The sequence below is a fragment of the Pinus tabuliformis genome, chromosome 3_1 (assembly GCF_031772625.1).
Source record: "Pinus tabuliformis cultivar Carrire ecotype Pingquan chromosome 3_1, CPIR1, whole genome shotgun sequence".
Lineage (NCBI taxonomy): Eukaryota > Viridiplantae > Streptophyta > Pinopsida > Pinales > Pinaceae > Pinus > Pinus tabuliformis.
Window position 1 is genome coordinate 749683396 of NC_142301.1, and position 16699 is coordinate 749700094.

General features: G+C 35.5%; 1 pseudogene; it reads right to left on the reverse strand.

Moving 5' to 3' along the window:
• Positions 1-9975: 9975 nt before the first annotated feature.
• On the reverse strand, positions 9976-16358 carry LOC149189540 (putative boron transporter 2; annotated as a pseudogene).
• Positions 16359-16699: the final 341 nt, after the last annotated feature.

The following is a 16699-nucleotide window of genomic DNA, read 5'->3' on the forward strand; positions in this document are numbered from 1 at the left end:
ATGATAGCCAACTAGGGATATGGTCTAACTCCCTCAAGCCTAGAGTTATGGGTTTGAACCTTCTATAGTATTCTTCAATATCCATGTCCGACTAGTCCCATATGCATAAGTAATAGAGGTAGGCATGGAATCCACTCATACAATGGTGGTCAACACAATAGATCAACTTGGAAGAGGCACAACTTTTGGATACAAACTTCATTTGATGTGATTGTTTCATCATTGGAAATGCCTTTAAGTCATAGGATTTATTATCATGAGTCAAGAGAGCCAACATTGTGATTATAAGACCCATCTAGGAAAAATGTATCTTGAAAAAGAATTTATTTTGAGTCTAGAAAGTCATGGAAACTTCCAAAGTACAAGTCATCCCTGGCAGCTACAAGTTGACCTAAAGGAGGGAATTCAACCCCTTGGAAAGGCTATAAATAAAATCATTTTTTTACCTCATTTGGGACATTCATTCACACAAGTTTGATCTTTCAAGAAGAAGTTCAATCTGAAGTTGGGAGCAATGAGAAAGAAAAAGTGAAGGTAAGAAGAATCCAAGAAGGAGAAAGAAATATTGTTTTTGGGATCTATCTCTCTCATGTTGGAATTATGATACAATTGTTGTCCTTGATGGAAACTCACTCACAAGTCAATTCAATTTTGATGAAAAGCAACTCACAGTGTAACAGGTCTATTAAGATGTAACAGGGCATTGGTACAGAAGAACAAGTAGATGGAACTAAGGTCGACTGATCAGAATAAAGAAGTTGAAGGAAAAGGATGGTGTAAAGTAGTTTTAAGATGTGTGCAAGTAAAAGGGTTTTCTCAAGAATACTTCTATCTGAAGTATATTTTATGTTGTAGGGGTTGTGTTTGTGATTTGATCTGAAATATTATGTGCACACTAAATTCAATGTTGGATCAGGATCATGAGACCTGAAATGAATTATCATTGAATGATATGATATTGGTTGGGCTAGATCTGATTGTGTACACCTGTTTTATTCTTTAAATGTCATGATCTCGGTTTGTCTGAAGTCTGGAATAGCAACGAAGTTATGAGTTAATATTTGTAGATATATACACTGGTTTGTCTTGGTAAAAGTCCGTATACATGCAAGTTCTACTCTTCCAAGTAGCGTATACAAAAGAAAATCCTATTCTTCATATCTGACTGACCTATCTGATCAGTTCTGTTGTTTTACTGATGTTTGTCAATGAATACTTCTTAGATCTGAATGTAAAACTGAATGCATAAGGAGTTTGGTGTCTGATTGATTAATTGTCTAAGTAAGAAGGGTTATCTCTGCTACTGGATGCGCAAAGCTCTATAAATTGATAGTAGATGTTCAGTATATTTTTGGTTGGTACAGACTTGATTCATAAGTATGTTTCATTAATTTTGAGGGTATACACAAGTTTGATTAAAGGAAGTAGCGTATACACATAGGTTGGGTTCAGTAAAGTATCATATACATTCTGATGCATGATTTTTGAGGTTACAGCTGGTTTTGAATGATGATGTAGGTTTATGGGTTCAAACACAATGTTTTGGTGATAGTGATCTAATTGTTCAAATTAACTAATTCTTGGTTGATGCAGTTTGAGTTTCAAAGTTTCTGATGGGTCCAGTATGAAAATTTGATGAAAAAAGGCCTTCATTTGTATTGTTGTGTACCAGGAGCATCCAATCTGAAAATTTAAGAAACTTGGTCCCTGGAGGAAGAGAGAAGGTCGTACCCTTCTGTAGGTCGGTGCCTACATACTAGTAAACACATTGACTACTACAAGAGCTAGGGGTTGTAGCTCCCTTCCAGTAGAAGTTGGAAAATGAGAGAAGGTTGTAGCTTTCTACAGGTAGGTGCCTGCGTACTGGTATGAGTCTGCACCAGTACAAGATTGTAAATAGATTTTCTTAATATTAAAAGAAGACAGAGACGATAAAAGTAGGTGGTTTTTCTCCCGCATTGGGTTTCCACCTTAAATCTTGGTGTTCATGTGTGTTGCTTATGTTTGATGGTTTATTATGTTTTTACTGCACTGTTTAACAAGTTACTGATGCACTGATTAAGGTTCAACACATGATAAATTGACTAAATCATAAGTTCTCTGGGTATACGTAGGTTTCTCTAATCATAGTAGTGTGTACAAGCAAATTCACTTCACAGAAGTAGCGTATATAAATCTTTTGGAAAATAAAAAATTATTGAACTGTAAATACTGATTTACCCCAAGGATGAATATCAATAGAAGCTTCAACCAACATGTAAACAATGCCAAAAGATTCTATGATCACAAAAAATTCTTTAATGGGCAATGTTTTTCATGCCATAACTTTGGGCATAAGGCTTCTCAATGTGTTTCTTACAAAACCATCATGACTAGAGAAGCACAAAATCAAAGGAGTGTAACTGGAATCAAGAAAAGTTCCTATAATAACTTTTCTCCTCTTGAAGATGAAATAGAATGTTCGATTTGTAACAACTTTGGTCATGAAGAATCTGAATGCAGGAGAAAATTTCGGCCAACACTTCAAAAAGAGCAATCATCATTAAATTCCAAGATATGGAGAAAGAAGGAATCTCAATCAGAAATATGTGGCATAGCTCTGTATGCAGAAGGACAAGAGAACCATTGGTACATCAACAACGGATGTTCTAAACACATGACAGGTGATAAATAGAAACTTAATTCTTATAATTCTTTAGAAAAGGAAAAGAATGTCTCATTTGGAAATGACACACCAGCGGTCATTAAAGGTAAAGGTTCTATTTTCTTGAAAGAAAAGGTTAAAGCCAAAAATTTCATGTATGTAGATGGTTTAAAACATAACCCATTGAGTGTCAGTCAAATGTGTGATCAAGGAAATGAAGTTGTTCTTCGATCAAACGGATGTGTGGTTCGTGAGCTTGATACAGGAAAGACCGTGATAAAAGGTACAATAACTCCAAATAACTTATACATACTCAAAGGAGGACAACAACAATGTTATCTAAGCAAAATAGATGAAAACTAGTTATGGCACAAAAGATTGGGACATCTAAGCTTTTCTCAAATAAGAAAAGCATGTAGGCTCAAGGTAGTTTGTGATCTTCCAGATATCAGCATCCCAGAAAATACCATATGCAAACCATGTCAAGTCGGTAAGCAAACCAGAGTTCACTTTAGTGAAAAATATGGATTACAAAGTAAGCCTCTTGAACTCATCCATACTGATTTATGTGGACCAACATGGAAAAATTCACCTCATGGAAAAGAATACTTTATTTTATTTATTGATGATTTTTCCAGGATGTGTTGGATAGGTCTACTAAAGAATAAAGATGAAGCATTTGAAAAGTTTAAAGCCTTCAAAGCTTTAGTTGAAAATGAATCAGATCGAAAAATCAAATGTCTCAGATCTGATCGAGGGGGATAATTCATACTAGATGAATTCTTTGACTTTTGTGAACAAATTGGAATAAAAAGGCAATTCTATGTCGCAAGAACTCCTCAGCAAAATGGCGTAGTGGAAAGAATGAATAAAACAATTCAACAAATGGCCTGAGCTATTCTTGATGAATCTAGAACTCCTGCAACCTTCTGGGGTGAAAGTGCATTTGTTGCCGTGACTATTCTCAACAAAGTGAAAGTTCGGGTAAATAACAATCAAACTCCATATGAACTTTGGTATGGTAGGCCTCCTACTATAAAACACTTTGGAGTTTTTGGAAGCAAATGTTTCATCAAAAGGACTGATGAAAAACTTGGTAAGTTTGAACCTAGAGCAGACAAAGGAATTCTTCTTGGGTATTCATCCAGAAGTAAAGGATACAAACGTTATAACAAAAGACTTTGGAAATTGTTGAAAGTATTGATGTTGTAATTGATGAAGCATGCAGAAATCCAGAAAAAATGAAATCAACAGAGGAATATGACAATGAGGAAGATGGGGAATGCTTTCCCGCATCAAATCAAAATGATATAGAAGAAGAAACCAATGAAGCACCAAAAGAAGATACAACAGACAGGGAAAAGAATCCATCCAGGTATGTTCAGAAGAATCATCCAGAATCTCAAATTCTAGGAGAAAAAGGGTCTGGAGTACAGACAAGAAGAACTCTTATAGGGACCTCAAGTTATCTAGCATTACTATCCTCCACAAAACCTCAGAATGTAAATGAAGCCTGCAAAGATGAATGTTGGGTCAAGGCCATGGATGAAGAACTTGAAGAAATTGAAAAGAATGATACTTGGGAATTAGTTCCTAGACCTCATGATAAAAATGTTATAGGAACAAAAGGATATTTAAGAATAAGATGAATGAAAATGGAGAAGCTATTAGAAATAAGGCAAGAATTGTTTGTAAAGGGTATGCTAAAAAAGAAGGTATAGATTTTGAAGAAACGTTTGCACCTGTTGCCAGAATTGAAGCCATAAGGATGTTTCTTGCTCTTTCTAGTTTTCAAAAATCCAAAGTATATCAAATCGATATAAAATCAACTTTTCTTAATGGAGATCTAGAAGAAGAAGTTTATATTGAACAACCAGAAGGATTCATTCTTGGAAATGATGCAAAACTTGTATGCAAGCTCAAAAAGGCTCTCTATGGTCTGAAACAGGCTGCAAGGGCTTGGTATTACCACCTTGACAAATATCTACAACAACAAGGTTTCATAAAAGGTTCTGCAGATAACAATTTATACATAAAGATTGAAAATGATAAACTGCTAATTATTGTTGTTTATGTTGATGATATCATATTTGGTAGCAATGAAGAATCCATGAGTTAGAATTTTGCTTCAGTAATGCAATAAGAATTTGAAATGTCCTTACTTGGTGAACTTACTTATTTTCTTGGTCTACAAGTACAACAAACAAAAGATGGTATTTTCCTTTCACAAACAAAATATCTCAAGAAGATCTTGAAGAAGTACGGAATGGAAGATTCTAAACCAGTATGTACTCCAATGGTAACAGGATGTAGTATCAGTTCTAACGATGAATCACCAGCAATAAGCCAACCAACATACAGATCTATGATTGAAAGTCTACTCTATATAACAGGTACCATACCTGATATCATGCATGCAGTAGGAATTGTTGGAAGGTTCCAAGTGAATCCAAAGGAATCACATCTTCAGGCAGTTAAAATAATTTTCAAATATATTCAAGGAAATCGGGACTTTGGACTATGGTATCATAAAGATACATATCTTACTCTTCATGCATATACAAATGCATATTGGGCAGGAGATTTTGATGATCAAAAGAGCACTAGTGGAGGTGCATTCTATATGGGTTCACGGCTAGTGTCTTGGTTAAGCAAGAAACACAGTTTGATTGCCTTATCTATCGTTGAAGCATAATATGTGGTTGCTGCACATGACTACTTTGGATGATGAAAACATTGCAAGACATTCAAATCACATGTACTCCACCCATTTCCATTCTATGTGACAATACAAGTGCCATCTGTATTTCAAAAAATCCTATCATGCACTCCAAGACCAAGCACATACCCATTAAGTACCATTTTCTACGAGAACAAGTGCTTGAACAAAAGGTTAAGTTGGAGTATGTTCCCTCCAAAGAACATGTTGCTAATATATTCACCAAACCTCTTCCCGCAGAAACTTTGAATATCTCAGACAAAAGTTGGGAGTAGTTGCTGCATCATCCTGTTGTTAAATCCAGTTTTCAGAGGAAGGTTATTATACACAGGTTTCATGAAGTATAGTCACGTATACATGTGGGTTTCTGTGGCTGAAGTAGTGTATATGTTTTTCTAACAACAAAACAGTGGGTCAGACTCTGACATGGGTGCTTTGTTTGATATTGATGATTACAGTCTGACAATATGCTTTGTTCATTGATTTTTATCTGACTAACAAAGATGCCTTGATTAATGACTTGTTGACTATGCACAGGTTCAGGGGGGGCATTAGCCTTCACACACATTCTGTATTGTTGGAATTATGGTTGTTGAGTTCATCTATGGTTTCAGATATTTATATCATTTGTTGCATAATTCATGTAAAGATCTAGGGGGTGATATGACTCCTTCTTTCACAGTCTATATTTGAATGAGTCCTATTGGACATATGATGTAATTTGTTTCCCCACTATGCCTAGGATGGATGATGTAATAATTGTTGTATTATTGTCATGTATAAACAATTGATATATCCCCACTTCAGGGAAAATTTTAGGAACCCCCCCCCCCCATGGAAAATTTTAGGGGCTAATGTTCGCCCAGTGGGCTAATTTTCCATGATTTTTCCACAAAAAAGATTCGCCAATTTCCAATTTTATAAAAGACGATTCGCCCAAATTTTAGAATATAAAATTATTTTACCTTAAAAATCGCCAACATTGTATAGAGGCTATATATAAAATCATTATAAATTTGAATAATTTTACAAATATATCAATAAACATTTTATAGTTTGCATATTAGGGATTAGTGAGATTCGCCAATGTTTTTAAACTTCAAGAAATTTTTCCATCCTTAAAATTTTCCTTGCCCCCCCCCCCCCAAAATTTATAAATATAATAATTGGGCAAATCTCCATGGTTTATAGGAAAAATGGAAGGCTATTTTATCAATAATATAATATGTATATATAATTTTCTGGCGAATCTCTCACCAGGCATGGCGAATATTTTACTCAATTATAAAATCTTGTAAGAACTTGGCAAGTCTTTCACTAAATAATAAAACTCTGTAAAGTCCTAGTGAATTTTAGCATTGTGAACTCTTAGAGAATTTTTTGAAGAAGTATAAAACCATATATGATAAGAACCACATGGTGGCAATATCACTATTTTTTTTCACATTTCCACGACATGGAACTTGTCTATAAAATTATAAAAAAACCAACCAAGTCCCTTATAATATGTAGGTAAGCTTATAACAGAGTCTGATACCTCTATTATGCTTGTCTTCATTCAAGTGTCATAGCTGCTATACTTAACACTGTGAATCACAACTCTCTCAGAACTCAACTCTATAGTGTACTTAAAACCTTTGGAAATTGAATCTGACAACTCTATAAAAAGGATTAGTGAAATAGAAGCTTTTGTGAATGAGCCCACTAACTATCACTGCTAAACAATCAATATAGACTATGAAGTCTTCCATCTTGATCACAATCGTGCTCACGATCAAGGGAGTGCGATCACCTGGCCTGACATAATGGCCATCATAGCTTCCCTGCCAATACACAAGCATGTTCCTGTTTGAAGTTAGAAAAATTACCCAAATTACAATCTATTTACTCCAGCCTATGTTGGAAAGTTATAGAAGGATGACTAGTGCAATCAATCCATTCCTTTTAGCCCTGGATTTGTTTCAGTTTAAAACAGAAGTATACAAATATACTTGTCCAATGTCTATTGCTACTGAGCATTAGTTAATTCATAAGAAAGTATGTAAACACACAAACATAAATTCACACTCATGAATATCCCAACTTTCTATCAAGTTCTATGACTAGTGATGGAAATCACAATTATTTTCAAAATCCTGGAATCATGCCTAAACATCCTCTATGAATGACCCAATGCCTTCCTAGTTAGCTGTCTACATTAAAGTTGCAACAAACAATATGACATTAGGCATGGCTTGAAAGTAACAAACCGCTGCAGAACTCAGGCATAGATGGCAAGTGCAGACCGCGTTTTCAAGATATCGGTTAGAAAATCCATAGCATATAATAGCACAAATTGAGAAACTCATAATGTCCTGTCTGTTGAATATTGTAGCCAATTTTCTCATAGATTATACTGCAGAGCATAAAACTGCTGATAAATTAACATAACACACAGGCTTCATATTCCTTGTATATGGCTTCATATTCTTTGTTTTTCTTCAAGTTTGTTGCTTTACAAGACTTAAATTATTCCTTCTGAATTTGTTTTACAAGACTTAAATTATTAAAGATAATAACAAATCTTCCCAACCATTCAAGATAAATCTGATTTAACTTGAATGCACATATTCTTTATTTCCATTATCTAAATGTTTTACTGTCATGAAAAATATATATTTCCATCTCAACATGAGCTAGCAAGAGTGCCTGTATGTAACATGATATAGTGGATGAAGGAGCCAACAATGAACCACAAAAGGAGCATATTGTTGCATCTGAAAAAGCTTATGGGGTAATGCTATTTCCTTGTAGTATTTAGTCATTTATTTCTAAATCTAGGGTATTGAATCTAGCAAAACATGATTTGAATTATAGATGTTATCTTAGGATAAGATAGGGGCTACTTGTTACTTGAAGAGGATAACATTTCTCTCTATCCGTATAAAAAAAATTCTACTCATGATATCATTTTATGTTAATTGGATATTGACAGTTTGTATTTAGTTTATTTCAGCGTTTTATTCTAGTCATTCATATATAATATCTTATGTTATTGGTCATACATATATTATTGTTAACCTATTACTATTTATGTAGTTCAATCATAATTGATTCTTCAATATGTAAGAGGATGGCACATAGATATAGGCATCGAATCTTCTGTACATTCATTCTGAAAATCTTAATATAATTCTCCTATTCTCTCTCCTACTTTCTTTGTGAGGCCAGTGTATGTACATTTTTAGAATATCTCTTCATCATCTCATCTCACCTATTTGAATCTTTGTTAAGTTGGCAAGTTCATATTCGGCAAATTGTGCTATGAATGTTTAATGCTTTCTTTGTTCAACACTTTTCATTGGAAACTAGACTTCTATTAATGTTGAAACATTATGCTGCCTCTCTATTTTTCTATTAAAATGTATGACTAAAGTCTGAGACTGCCAAACCTCAAGCTTTGTTGCCAACAAAATGCCTCACTAGGCAGAGTAATTAACCCCTTAAACTACATGTTCCACAATCTGGGTAGACTAGGGTATGAGGGACTACAAAGCCCTTAACAAAAAAAGGAGGATACCTGCATGTTTACTGTTTGATCCAAACACTTTAACATAAAACAAAGGATATAAAAACTTCTGCATGCATTCCTTCAATGGACAGAGTTAACATGGCAGTGATTCAGGAAAAATTGGAAAAGGTGCTTTACACAGTTGAGTGCTAGTAAGGGTAGCTCTACTCGTCAGGAATATCAAGAACCAAGTAGCTCAATGTAAGAAAATGGTTAATGCTAAGGATGGTCCACCAACAGTGTTGTTCAACTAAATGAAGAGTTGAACTGTAGGCCGCTGCTTACAAGTTTGGAGGACCTTGGAAATGGTGTTCTTCCCAAGAGTTGAATCTCGAACAAGTGGCACCAGCCTACATGGTCCTTGACTTCAATCTGTGCATAATGTCTGGCACTTTGATCTACAGAAATGGCATAGAGGTGGTATATAATGTAATTGTGTCCTTCAGAACATAGATTGGTTGTCATCAATGTGCCACCGCAATGGCCAACTGGTCAGGAAGAATACACAACCCCTCTTCTATTGCAGAAACCCTGTTACGGGTTAACAAGAAGAAAGAAAAAACCAAAAAAAGAAGATCAAAAATCCAACTTTAGCCTGAACAAAAATGTGGCCATGCAAAATAAAGAGGGCCTAGTGCAATACTTGCACCACTCTGAGAAATGAATTGGATCTTTTTAAAGGTAATTGCTGGTTTAGCCATTACCTTTAAAAACTAACCAAGGGAAAACATTTACAGAAGTTCTAATATTGTAAGCCTTACCATTTCCTTTTCATTTGTCAAGTTTAATTTCCACAATTTTTATTTCAATGAAACATTAAAGGCTGCAAAATTTGTGGTTATGATCCAACTGGTAGAATAAGGATGACTTTCTATGAAGCTCAAACCACTCACAGGACCCTTTAATACCACGGGGTCTACAAAACCACAAGACTGACATAATAGATTTCATGCTTCAAGAAAATAGAAATACTTCAAGCTTGACTTCCATTACATTCTTTTACACGCACTATATGGTCTACCTTGTCCTCTGAGATGGACAAAGGTTCTTTGTGAAGACACACCAAATACAACCGAGTGATTTATGGCACAATGATTAAATAATGATAAGCCAACAAAATATGTACTATTAAACATAAGATATGCTCACTCAAGGGAAAGATTACTAGCCGAGGATTTATACTCCAAACACCTAATTGGAAGTTGGTTTATGTGGCCTCAAACCAAATGCACTTGGACTCATATTTTTTCCTTGACTAACCAGGGGAATGCCCGAATGCTTTTCCCCTCTGTGAGGGCTATGTGTCTGTCTGATCTCACTTATACGGGGGCTATATATTTGTTTAGCTTCTGCAACTTGGGGAATTAATGCAGACTCGGATCCATGAATTGGTGTGCAATCACTCAAGCTAGTTATCCGTGGACTATATGTGTGTTTGACCTCACCGCGACTTCATGTAATCATCTCATCCAAAACTTCACCATCATCTGCACTTGTTCCCATGCTTCCTAGTCCGAACCCCTGAATTCCAGCTTCCTGCAATCAATATATGTTACAGTTCAATTTATTATTGTTCATGTTGCAGGGCTTATGAAATAGAATTGAGTAATATTTTTAAAATTTGTTTGATATGTGTCTTGCACTCACTGTTATATTGCATGGAATTCCAGGGGCTTCTTCATACTCTGCTGCATCCAATTCTTGAAGATGTGCTCCTTTGAAAAACTTGGGAAGGATATACTGCCTCGCTGGGACTAACAAGTTACAACATGATTAGTAGTGGGAAGAGAACACCATCTATAGGCACCCATGTGATACCAAAACATGCCAACAAATAACATGTCTGGAAAATGGTGAAAGTGGCAATTGTCTTGAAAGGCACCGTTTCAAGAAATGTAGCATGATACTCCTAAAGTTCTCTGTAACCATCAGTTCAACATTGATCAGCTTTGAAAACTATATTACAAGCATTAAATTCAATCACATTATAGTTTGAATAAAGTTCATACTTGTATCTACGGCTTGGAGCAGTGAAAAGAAACAATAGCCTTTCCCAAAATTGATTTCCTGGCAAACTCTCTATGGCCATGAAGGCAAAGTAACCCCAAAGCACAGAAGTTGGGATCTTTCTAATGATGGGCATTACTGCAAGGCAGCCAACCACCATCAGAGATTGCAACAAATTACTCAATTGCTGTTCTTTCACCTCAACAAGAAGCAGGTCATCCACGTCCTTGTCAACATTAAAAATTGATTCATCAACTGGGGCATCCATATTCCCAGTACTTGCGGCCAACTGAATTGTGGACTCTTTCAATTCCTTAAGTGCCTGCATAAATGGTTGGGACATGACAAGACAAATAAATAAAGGGAGAGGAAAATTAGATAAAATGAAACACCCAAACTCAAAAATAAGACCATTACCAAGGCAGGTGGAGGCTGATAAACCATTGGGGTCTACATTTGCTCATAGGCTTCTTGCATGTTTCTGTATAATTGCCCTAAGGTTGAATTTTTCTGCATACTTTTCCAGATTGTTGTCACTAACTTGCTAAGCACCAACTGTAACAAAAGTACTTGTAAGTTACTCGTCTATAAAATGTCTGAATTGTGTCTTTTCCCTGAGAAGCTGCAATTGATAATTCCAATATATTAGTATCTGATGTTTGAGGGTAGCTAAGCCTTTCATGTGCATTGGAGATTCAGGAATAACACCATTTGAAGGAGGTATGCCAACAATACCACATAAAATAGTCTGTCACAATAAAAGGAAAATTTATGAATCCATTAGAGATTTTTTATGGAGGTGAAAACAAAGAATGAAGAGTTAGATCAAGATGTCTTCAGGAGAGCAAAAGCTCTTCCAGAATAGGGTAGCCAGTGATAGTTGAACCTAAACATGAACCCTGACAAAAATTACAACATAGTTCTAAATAATATATATTTACTGTGGTAATGGGCCTTGACACAATCTCTGCAATAATGGCCCTGTTTGATACAACATCATTTTTCAAGGGTTTTTTGTGAAGTTTCCTTTAAACTTTTCTATGCAGACTTCTTCCCTTTCTTCTTAGTGATTTCATTGTAAGTGCTCGGTATACACTCTTTTAAGTGAATCTGTTCCAGCAATGTTCTTTCTGCAGTAACATTCCACCAAGAAAGTTAGCCACTTTATCAGTGGCATTCACACTGGACACAAATGGCTGAAACATTTTTTTCAACCATTGGAATAGTGGCACTACAAACTTTAGGATCAATTCTATCATCAACTGCTCCAAATTGATCTTGCACATCCTGAATACGTATCGTATAAACAATGATATACACAACCAATTATTTAAAATGCATACAGTCATTTCCTAGAATAGAGAATCCTTGTTCTGTTAGAGAATCCTAGTCCAAATCTTACAAGAACTAATCAAACTTCTAATTTGAGGACCAATATGATCTGCAATAGTAAAACTTATAATGTACTGCACATCTTCATTGTGCGCCAAAAGCTTTACTAATTCTTTAGCAACAGTGCAATTTGTCTTCTTACCCTCCACAAGTCTTAGAAATCAATTCTTCAATTATATGTTTAGCACCCTTCACTTGAAGATAGGATAATTCTTCCCATCAAGCTTAACGTTGGGTAGATGGATGCTTTAAAATTAAGATGAAGCTATCCTCCCCCTTGCTCAACAATTCTCTACAGATCTCAGAACAGAACCAAAGGTAATATCAGGAACAGCGTACTATACTACTATGACAAAGAACCACAATTCTGAAAGAAACATCAGTTTGGTTAGGATCTTCAAACAGCTACCAAGGAATCAAGCAAATGCTGCTCTGCAATTCCAAGACTTCAAGTATCCAGATGCATTGCATTGCTCTATGGCACATCAATGCAATTAATTAAGCATAGAAATAACATCTCTATGTAGCGGCACTTAAAATATTACAAAAGGTGATCATTCACTGAGGTACATTCCAAAAAATATATAATTATTGTTGCCACATCATCCAGATTTAGAATAATAATCTATTGGAATGGACACATTGATAAAAATTCCATTGTTGAGTTTGGGTTTGAGTTATTTCTTCCTCTAACTGCTCTCCAAAGCTAACTATTCAAACCAAGTCACCCTTCAATGACATACAACTCACAAGGTTCTCAAAGGCAGAAAAATCAAAAGCGTATAACAGTTAATATGTCCTTTACTGCTCCATTTTCAGGTGAAAGATTCTCAGTAATATAAACAGATCTTCCAATAGTCAACATGTAACAACAACCAAGAAAATATAGGAATCCACCAATAAACTATAATGCAAGGTATTTTTTCTCTTTTCGAAAGGTTTTCATGAAAAACTTGTTCAAATTCATTTGTAGAGTAAGCACATAAAACGTTAATGTAATTAACCTTGAGCATGGAACATAATTCTTCTTAATCTCCATGATATTCAAGAATCAAACTCCAATGGCACCATTGGCTTCAACACGTCTTCCTTTTATCCCTTCAAAGCTACCATGGGTCATGATGGCTTGATCAATGATCGCATGCTCTTAAGACCATACACACCCTAATACCAATTGAAAGAAATAAATAATGATCTAGAAACGAGAAGAAGAAAGAAAGTGGTGTAAAAGGCCCAAAATCAAATCGAGCAAGTGCCCTTGATTATATAGGATATTAATCATAACCACCTTATAATAGTCAACCCTAACATGTGACCAAGTTCATAATACATAGGATAAAAACTGTGTTACAAGATACACATGAAGATGTTCAAGGACTTAAGATTAGGAGTCATGACTAAGCCAAAAGGTTGACATTTATAGGCTTCCATCCTCCCAAACTAAGGCTTGGTCCCTTTTAGGGTTTAGAGAGTGTAAGTTATAGTTTATTTGATTCACCTCCCAATTTGGGGAATCTCCCTAAGGTTTTCCTAGACACTTTAGGACCTCTTTGACCCTAGCACTCTCTCTAGAGAGCTCTCCAAACCCTAGTTGCTCCTATTCTAGAGTGATAATGATGTTCTAATATGATCTTTATTTGGCTCACAAGTACAAATTTGCCTTGGGACCTCTTTCTCCAATGCATAGATCCACTTGCCACTTCCTGTCTCCTCATTTCCTTATAGTATGCATTTGTTGTTAGGGGCTTGGACCATGTCAACCACACCACATGGTATCTCCTCATGCAAAGGGCTTTCCTTCAAATATGTAGCCTCAAACAAAGTGTCCTTGCCCCAAATATATCAAAGGTGAAACACACCTCCAAATATGCATAATATGCCTTGAATAATACATAAAAACCTCATAAAGGAGCTTTAACATCCTTTAATGTAGAATGTGTCTCGAGCAAAGTGCCCTTGCCCCAGATATCTAAAAATTGAAAGACACCTCCAAATATGTGGAATATGCCACAAATAATATGTAACGCCCTGTAAAGGTGATTTAGAATACTTTAATAGCCTTCATGCAGAAGACATCCCTATTCAAAGGGGTGGTTACCAAAATGTTCCTCTTTTCACCCTTGAAGTAGAACATTTCTCATCAAGTGTCATCCTTTTAACCATACAAGAGCTTCTACCACCACATGGCATCATTCAAGTAAGGGTTTTCATCCTCTAGCCTCTTTCCTTTCCACCTATCATGCTCTAGGCATCGTCCTAGATAGGGTGTGTTACTCTCCCTACCATTTTTCATACTTTGGACCTCCAATGTGCAAGGGGATTCCTCCTTTTGGTTGTTTATGACCCCCCTTACCATAAATCATGTTCTAGGCTCCTAATGTGATAGGAGGCTCCTATTCTAGGGCTCCCTTCCTCATATTATTCACCAATGGGATCCAGAGCCTTAGCTTCAACATAGGAACAAGGCTCTCCCTCAGTGATGCAACAAAAGGTAATGTAATCATAACCCTAGTTCAAATATGTGTCAAGTGTGCCCAAGTGAAACTTCATGGTGAGATGTAATTTCAAAAAAACCCAAGAGTCTCTTGCATCCTACAACTACCCCTGAACTCCATGAGTCTTCTCCTGTGCTCAGTGTGAAAGAAAAACCCATGAAAAATCTACATGACCCATACATTTTCAAAGGCAACAAACTATATAAGAGTGTAAAGAGATGCTATTATAAAACAATATCACCCCTAAATGGCAATACAATGTTACAAACTAGTGAAGGTGGAATCCAACAAGATTTTGGTGAAAATATCTACAAGTTGATCAATTGAAGGAAGAAAATATCTACAAACTTCCTCCCGTATCTTTCAAAAACAGATCTCTGTCAAATATAAAATATCTCAAAGATTTCAGCCAAACAAACCTTGCATTGGATTTTGTTAGATCAGCGAGAGCTTTGTGATGTTGTAAAACAAATACCACATCTTTGTGATGTTGTGATTTTGTTACATTCATGCATGCCCTCCCCTCGATGGGTAACTGTGCCTTCCTAATTGAAGACAATACATTCATACATGTGCTTCATCCAGTGATCCTACTAAACTATTGCGCCTCCATTAGAGGATCTCTTATGTGCCCTCTACTAAAGATTGACTTTCCTCTGTACAAGCTAGAATGTATTTGTTGAAGGATGATGTTGTTGTCAAAGGAGAACAACTACTGAGAAATAGGTAAAATCTAATACTACCTCCACTCTTGTATCAAATAAAAGTAAAATTGTTGTCAAATTAAGAAATATTGTTAAGCAATTTTCTCTTTGTATATTCAGCAAGCCAAAAATGAAAAATATTATATCATATGTGGGTACATGGAGCAGTTAGAAATCAGTCTACTGTCGTAGACTGAAATGGAGTACAACCCTTTTACAAGGCCTATGGTACCAAGTGCAACATCTAATCTTCTTCTGGAAAAAAACTAAAAGAGCTTTATTTCACTTTGAATTTCAAATGCTTGTTAAATGATCAAGTGGTAGTTTCAAAGAACAACTCAAACTGGGTGATATCAAAACAAAATAATTTAGTATTTCCAAGACAAAATAACATTATTGATGTATCTTTGGATTCCATGAAAACAAAGCAATTTGATGTATTGAAATGATATTAGGAGATTAGTAAAGAGGATCAAATTAAGTGATGTTATGGCCATACCATTGTATCCATTTACGCTTCGAGCGAAGAGACTCAGCAACACCAAGAACATTGAGTGCCCTCCAAGAAAATGTAGTCCTTGTGGTTTGTAGAGAGTCTTCACACTCTAACATCGGGCTCTTCAAACCATCTCTGCACAAGGTCATTACAAATGTAAAAAATCAGCAAGACACAAATTTGGTAGTAAATATGACCAAAAGAAGAACTAGTGCAAACAATTTTCACAATCCTGTTTTTGAAACCAACATTATAATCTCCTTAGCATTATGATCAGCTGTCAGTGTTCTTCCCAAGTCAGCAAACTCAGCTCCGCCTTGAAAAAGTGTAATTGCATAAAAGGAATGTCGGTCTCATGCCAATAGGTCTCCTACGATGAATGTGCAGGAACCTAGTACATAGACCATTTTTCTCTTCGCTTAGCTACCTAGGGCTTATTTCCCTTTCCAAATATCAATAATTCTTTTCCAAGAAAACATAAAATAAGAATAATATTTTACTATATTCTAAAAGGTGAAGATGTTGAAATCATGCCACAAAGTGAAAGGAAATCAAATATCTTTCCTCAAACCACCAAATATATAAAGAAAACAACAATAATTATAAAAATAAAACTAGATTTGTCGATCTATGCATGAAATAAGTCAAGCGACTAAAAAAATATGACCAAAATAAACCAAAAATTTCAAACT